The sequence below is a fragment of the Malurus melanocephalus genome, unplaced genomic scaffold (genome assembly GCF_030028575.1).
Source record: "Malurus melanocephalus ecotype Western Australia unplaced genomic scaffold, MMel_1.1 scaffold_207, whole genome shotgun sequence".
In the NCBI taxonomy this organism is placed as follows: Eukaryota; Metazoa; Chordata; class Aves; order Passeriformes; family Maluridae; genus Malurus; species Malurus melanocephalus.
This window is the reverse complement of record NW_026623439.1, coordinates 4,238-12,418: the sequence shown is the minus strand read 5'-3', so window position 1 is coordinate 12,418 and position 8,181 is coordinate 4,238.

Here is an 8,181-nt window from a genome sequence, read left to right as displayed (position 1 = left end):
AAAACAGGGGGAAAAGGCAGATTCTTGCCCACCTGGGCAGCAAGGCAGACCACAGACCCTTCCAGCTCAAGCCCAGCTGCAGGACCAAAGCACTGAGGTCAAGGGCAGAAAGCTCCATCCTTTCCCTGTGAAGCCCTTCCCTCAGATGCAGAAACCTGCCCGTATTTAATTATTCCCCTGCTCACTCCTGGTGCCGGCAGACTGTGTCAGGAGCTGTTTTGTGTGTGCAGGAGGAGGCAGGGGAGGTTTTAATTTCACGCCATGTGCCGGGCGCTGCAGTTTTGGACACTGTTTGTTATCTGACTTGTGGCCCTATCTCTGGCGCTGGCACTCCTCAGGCAGCCGCGGCCAGTTGGATTTTTAATTTATTCTCTGCTAGAATGGGGATTGTGCTCAAGTGAGAGCCCTGGCTGCCCAGGCGTGCTGCTTTAATGACAAAATGCCTCCGAGTCTGGAGGTGAGACTTTGTGCCAAGTTGGGTGCCACTCCCAGGGGCTGCGGCTCCTGTGCTGAAGGAAAGCCCACTGCTGAAAAATCACCATTTCCTTCGACTTCTGCTCACCCAGAATAGAAAAAAAATCATCTGAAATAGGACTGAAACCAATTCCCAAAACTCCCCCTCCTTAGGTGGGTCRACTGTAGCCTCAAATCAAAGGATGACCTGTTGAAAAGTGAGAGGAATCTTAGGATGGTTTGGGTTGGAAAGGACCTTAGAGAGCATCTCATTCCAACCCCCAGCCATGGGCTGGGGTGCTGTCCATGGTGCTTCCACTAACCCAGGGTGCTCCAAGTTCTATCCAACCTGGCCCTGAACACCTCCAGGGATGAGACAGCCACAGATTCTCTGTGCCAGGGCCTCCCCACTCTCACAGGGAAGAATTCCTTCCCAATATCCCACCAAACCCTGCCCTCAGGCATTCCCCCTTGTCCTGTCACTCCATGCCCCTGTCCAAAACCCCTCTGCAGCTCTCTTGGAGCCCCTCTGGGTCCTGGGAGGGTGATCCTCTTGTGCTAGATTTCCCAAAAAATCCCCCAAAACAAGCTGGGCACCTCTGAGACAATCCCACCCCAWGGGAAACTCTCCCTGAAATTTTTGYTGTGTGAGCCTTCTTCCCCAAGCCCTTCCCCTATCTTTCCTCAGGGGTGGCTGGTCGATTTGGAGTTTAGATCCCCGGGAAAGGATGAAAGGAACCGTGAGCAGGTAATTGCGGCGTGAAAACGACAGCGCAGTGATTTCCGCGGAATACCAAGAGACAGCCGGCGGCGGGGAATCGATACCTCCCGAGAGGAGGGATTATCAGGGGGAGAAAGGGGCTCCAAAGATCCATAAGTGCCTGGTGAGTGACTATTTCCAAACGGCTGCTGGCTGAATGAGAATTGCCTGTGGAGGGATGCCGGGCCCGTTCCTGGGTGGGAATGCTGCGATATCTCTGGTAGGAATGGGGAAGTTTGGCGGAAAAGTACGGCTGTCCCATTGTCCCCCAAAATTTCCTGAGAGCCCCATGGCGAAAGGGAGCTCTCCTCTTCCCTGCTCTGCAGGTGGATGGTGCCAGGTGATGGCCCAACAGGGATTTTAGGTAAAGGCAGCTCCAGCATTTTGGCCTCTGCACTGGGATTTCCATCAGAAAGGCAGGAAAAAGAGGCTGAAGGAGGAAATATGGGGGTGCAATTTTTCTCACCCAAAGCACCCCTGCAGTCATTACCAAACCACATCTGTCAATTCCCTGCAGCTGTGTTCCATCAATGCCTTTTAAACCACAATTTCCATGCTTTGCTCAACTCCTCCACACAAGGTCCATCCTACAGAACTGCTAAAATCCCCCCAAAACAATGAATACGTGTTTTATACACTTCTCCATAAAGGCACAGGAAGCCACCAGGATCTCCTCCAGCACTCCCAAGTGACAAGGACTCCAGCTCTGAGCCCCAGGAGAGCTGGTTACCCACAGCAGCAATCCTGCTCCTCAGGGACAGCCAAGACAACAACACGACAACAGCATCGCTTTGCTTCTCCCCGACACATCAAGTGTACGCCTGCCAAGCCATCCCCAGGCTCAGCCTCTCGGAAAACACAAATTCAGGCACTTCCAGATGAAGATTTGCCCTCTGGACACAAGCAGGGAGCTCCTTTTAAACGAGGACGCCTCTGGGCATTCTGGCTTCCCGCAGGTTTCACGCACCCGGCAGCTCTGAGCCAAAAACAGCTCTCAGCAGCTTGGGGGAAATTCTTGTTCAGCTCAGTGCTAAACATGTTCAAATACAAAAGTTCCTCCTGCATGAGAGCAGCCAGGAGGCCCAGGCTTTTCCCAGGGGACAACCAGTTGCTCACAGCACGTCTAGGTAGGAAAAAGGAGTGAAAACCAGAAGGGCTCCCTCCTCTCTGACCCCCGTGCAGCTCCAGCCTGTCACAGCTACTTATTTATTTATTTAACATGTATAAATCCCACTTTTCTTCAAAGATGAAAATATAAATAGGGTTTTTTCTTAGGATGAGAGAGAGAAGTGCGAGCAAGGAGGGTGGGAGTGGGGAGGAACCTAAAAGAGCGATTTTTGAAATGTCAGCAGGCAAGAGTTTGTCCAAGGACAGCTTGGATGCGCCTTTTCTTTCTTAAAGGAAGGTAAAAAGGTGTTCTACGCCTCGGTTTGCACCCTGCAGGTCATCAGGTGGACTCTAACAACAGTAAAAAAATAAACCAGAATCCCACTCGATTCTGAAGGCACAAAAATCAAGCAAAAGAGTCCTCAAAAAAAAAAATGTATTGAGACCTGTAAGGAAGCCCAACAGCCCCAACAAATTACCAGACAGGAGCTGTCACCAAAATCCTGTTCCTCCTCCAAAACCTAGATGAGGGACAGAGAATAAATGTCCAACAGCAAGAAATGTGGGATATTTTGGGTACCCACCACACACCTGTGTGAGTGAAATAAAGGGAAAATAGCRCTGAAAAGAAATATAATAAAATAAYAARATCATCCTGTCTCTGTGCCCCCATTCCACCAGTCCTCCTCACAGGGGGACTGCAAACAGCTCACGCATTTTCTGTGAATAAAATCACTGCCTTCACACCTTCACAAGGAGAAAAAGTGCTCATTCCTACAGGTACTGAGAACACCAGCYCAACAGCCCCAACAGGAGGTTGTCACCAAAATCCTATCCCTCCCCTAGAGCCTGGGTGAGGGGCAGGGAATAAATGTCCAGCAGCAACAAATGTGGGATGTTTTGGGCACCACCACTCACCCGTGTCCCCAAGGGCCACATCCACACATCCAGTGAAACCCTACAGGGATTATGACCCCAACACTGCCCAGGGCAGCCTGCTCCAGAGCTTGAAAACCCTTTCAAGCAAAGAATTTTTTCCTAATAACCAATCTAGGCATCCACCAAAGCAAAACACTGAAGTCAAAGGAAAATTCACCTGGCTGAGGAGAACCCAGAGGCTGCAGCCCAAAAGTGCACACACAGCTATAAAAACAGGCTGAAAAAGAACACTTTTGGTACCTGGATGTAGTTCTTGCTCTCAACACGTTCTGTGCACTCGACTCCAGACTCACCCAGGAAATTTAAACTTGTCAAAGCTGTGATAAGGAGAAGGATTTTTTTTTTTTTTTTGGGGGGTGGGGGGATGAACAATGCCTGTCAATCCCCCATTGCAGCCAGCTTGGCAGGGGCAAAACCCCATTAAAATGCAACGAAGAGAAAACAACGTTTGGAGAAGGCATCTCCCTCAAAACAGCTGCACCAGACAAACATTCCACAACCCAGGAATCGAGCACCACTCTTCCCCGCATCCGTCAGCCTCGGTGAAGGATTTGCTGCGCGGGCTTTGTTGTGTTTATTACTTCTAATGACTTTCTCATTATCATTTCGCTGTGAAACATAAGCGATGGTTATGGGAGAAATCGTATTATTCGGATGGCTTTATTAAATTAGAGAGCAAATCTGTGTGTATTTCTGGCTCAGGATAAATGTTTGAACTTTGAGAGGCCAAAATTCATTTTCAGACAAAGCCCATTTTCGGGAGCTTTGGAAGCAGTGGTTAAATGTGCCCTCAGCTGCAAGGCAGATGTATGGGGGTATTTCTCAATTTAATCCCTCCTAGCGATTTAACCAAATCACCAACCCCAAAACCCTGCTTCTGGTTCTGCTTATGAGAAACTCAAGGCTTGTGGAACATAATAGAGAAATAAAGGGAAAATAGCACTGAAAAGAAATACAATAAAATAATGAAGTCATCCTGTCTCTGTGCCCCCATTCCCCGAGTCCTCACAGGGGGACTGCAACAAGCTCWCGCATTTTCTGTGAATAAAATCACTSCCTTCACACCTTCACAAGGAGAAAAAGTGCTCATTCCTACAGGTACTGCTGCAGCTGAGAACACCAGCGCAGCTCCACCAGGAATAGTAACATCAGCCAGCAGACCTTCCACGCAGGTGGAAAACTGCACCAGCACGGGCCACCTGCAAGGATTGGGGATGTAAAATACACAAGGAGAAGTCTGGCACCTTCTCCGTGTTGGGTTTCAGCAGAACCCAACCTTCAATGACAGCATGACACACACAGGATGAGAAAGCTGCTTAAAACAGGCAGAAGTTTCACTTTCCTCCTCTTTTCCATCCCTCCATCCCTTCCTCCCTCCCAGCTCACGGAGGCAAACAAGAAGCCAAATGCATTTTCCACGCAACAAATCAAAGGCCTCCTCCCTTCCCAGCCTTTTAGAACCAATACCTGACACTGGAATAAACCTGTTAAAAAGAATAAATTCCCCCAAGCACACCCAAGGGGAAAAAGCAATAGAAAATCAACCCTGGTATAAAAGGTGCATTAAATGAAAGCACTTTCAGCGTGCCAACCCAAAATGTATGGCCCACGACAAGCTTGGCAAGAAAAATCCCTGCTGGAGAAACACAAAGAGGAGAGTGGAAATATTTGGAGTCCTCCATTATGGCAGAGAATTGGGTATGATCTCCAAGGAACAGGCTCTGACATCCTTTGGGCCACAGGACCCCAAGGACAGAGGGTCTCTGACCATTTTGTGGGTGCTCTTTGGAAGAGATGCAAAGCAGGAATATGCCAAGCTGGAAACGAGTAAGACCCACTCTGCTAATAAATCAGCAATTGGGATCAAAGGAATTTAGGGGGGCAAAAAAGGGAAAGGGGCAGTTCTTGAAGCAGGGGCAGCTCCCTGGCATTGGGCACAAACAGCTGTGCTCACAGCCTCTGGAGGATGGAAATCAGGAGCCAGCCCTGCCTGTCCACTGCCCAGAGCAAAATACAAATACAAAATACAAAATACACCTGCCCATTGTTCCTGCACCTCCAAGAGCTGAAGCTGAGCAGAAAAGCTGCCTGGGGCACCCCAGGAGCCTTGGACATGCTTAGCCCTCCCTGCCCTGATGGCACAGGGTGGATGGGCAGCAAAAACAGCTCCCCCAGCTCCAGAGCCCAGGGATGCCCACCCCCCTCACCCAAGGAGAAAGGAGGGGGAAAAGCAGATGTCTAAGTAAACCGAAATAAATGAACTTTAGATGCGAGAAGAATGAGTTAATTAAAACCTCCCTGCCTCAGACTGTCTGGGAGCTCCAGGCAAGCACCATGTGTCAGCACTACCATTTCCTCTCCGAGGACTCCCACCGGATTGCTAAAATCCCCCAAAACACTCCAGAGCACGTTTCTCCTCCTCCTCTGTAAATGAGGTCCTTTGCTCCTTGCAGGCAGATTTATTTCCATGAAAACCACACAGCTTCTCTGTTTGCTCCTCTCTTCCATTCCTGCTGCTCCTCCTCAGTGCCAGGTGAGGGTTTCTGACACCAACCCGTCCCACTAAGGCCATGGCACCACCTGTGCCGACAAATGGGAGGAAAATCCTTGGGAATCCTCACCACAACCCTTGTGCAGAAGGCCCTAGACCAAAGGAGATCTCTCTGCACCAAGGCTGACAGCCACCAGCCCATTTCCTGACATCCCACATCCTCCTGGATGGAGAGGGGAGAGCTCACATTCCTGAGATTACAAAAAACACCGATTGTAACAAGTGCTCACCCTCCCCACAAACGCTTTGACACAACTCTTGAGCCGAGGCTGGCGGGAGGCAAAAAACCCCTCAATCCCATCAGCTCTAACAACCCCTTTTTTACTTTGTACAAGTCCAGCCGTGTCATATTTTCAAAACCAGAGCCAGGCAGATGTTTCAGACGCTCAGATGGAAGGCATGGATGGATCTGGGAGCACACAAGGTGAGGAATGGTGCCTGAAAGCAGCTTCAGTCCAGAGCCTGCACTGAATCAAGGCTGAGCTGCAGCAGACAGAGAGGAGCAATGCTCTGTCTCACACACCACCTGCACCTCAGGATGGGGCTGAGACTCTGAGTGCAGTGATGGAGAGCTGATGTAACATTCCTGTGTCCAAGAATGGCATCCTGCTTCTCACAACAAAAGGATAGAAACCCTACAAACCCTTTGCAAAACACCTCCTGACACCAAATGGATGGGAACAAACTGCACCCTTTGCCCACGAGAAGCTGGTGAAGCACCAGGAGGGCTCCATGTCCCATTCCCCCTCTGTCCCAGTGTCATGACCCCCTTCACACCATTTTCCCAAAGCAAGAGCACCCCAGAGGAACCAACACTTCACCAAATGGATGAGGCAAGATGGATGAGAAGAGGGAAAAAGAGCAACTTTTGCCAGTCATCTTTTTCCAAACTCATAAAAAGGGCGAGTGAGGAGAGCCAAGACTCCTCGGGAGGCAAAGCCTTCAGAAGTTAAATGTATCATGCAAAAGAAAACTTCTGTCACTGCCTAAAAAGGTTTTTGACAGGTCTTCATTTGTAACCCACAAACAAATGCAGTTCCTCATGCTCCACAGAYTCCAATATTGCTTCAGAGCAGAACYCRAACCCAACTCTCCGCTGAAAAGCCRGAGAAGCRACCACATTAAAATAGCTCTCTTCACTGCCTTTGGGCACAGCAGAAATCTTTCATTCCAGGAGATGCACCCTTAAGTGCCTGGGAGCAGCACCTGAGCAGACAGAAACGGCTGCTCAGCATCATTTCAATGGCTTTGGGTGGGCCAGGCACAGCTCAGTCAAGCCTAACAAACACGGCATTATTACACAAGACAGAAAGAAATAGCGCTCTCCCCTACTTGAGCTACAGTTGAAACAGTTTCTGAAATCCTTTTCACGTTTGAGTTGATGGGGAAAACTGGTCATAACCCAGCAATTCAGGGCCATGTGGACACTGTGTGCTGCTTGGGAAAAGAGACAGAAAGCTGGGGGAGAGTCAGAGAAGGAATGAGAGGAGAAATGAGGACACAGAGCACCTCTGAAGGCAGAGGCAGTGGAACAGCCTGCCCAGAGAAGCTGTGGCTGCCCCTGGAACTGTCCAGGACCTGGACAGGGCTTGGAGCACCCTGGGACAGGGCTTGGAGCACCCTGGGACAGTGGGAGGTGTTCCTGAGATGAGCTTTAAGGTCCCTTCCAACCCAAACTCTGAACATGTCCCTCTCTCAACCTGAAACCTCAAAACCAGCAACAAGAGCATTAATGGCTGAGCAGCAGTCCCTGCTCCACATCCCACCATTCCTCCTTGCTCATCCATTTGAAAGTTCAGCCAGCACAACCTGCTTGTCCAGAGAGTCCCTTGTAAGACACAAGACGAGCCTGGAATTCCACATTTCATCTGGGTGACACAAGCAGAACATTTTCACCCCTTAATTTTGTGTTAATTTTGCCTCCTCGCTTTCTCTCTGCAGAGCTCCCAAGATTCGGTGCCAGCCACCAACTCATCCCTCATCCCCAGGACTACAGAGCCCAGGTTTGTCACCAGCCAGAAGAATCCACTAGAAAATAAAAAAAAAAAACCCTGCAGGAGGGAGATAAGCAGCATCTCCTGCGCTCATCGGAATTCAGGGAAAAGACCAAAACAAATATTAATGAGAGGCACTTAACAGCGCCTGTTTGGCAATCAATAACCCCCGACAGGGAACACAGCTGGGCTCAGCACCTCACACCATCGCTGTGCTGGGGGTCCAGACTGGAGGGGTCTATTCCAATCCCCCTCCTTGGGGACTCTCTGAGCCCCATCCCCTCCCTCAAAAGCCAGAGACACAGAGGACAGGAACTAAATGCTCACTTTTGTGTTAATGATTGCATCCACCCTTACTAGCCACACTCCTCTGTTTG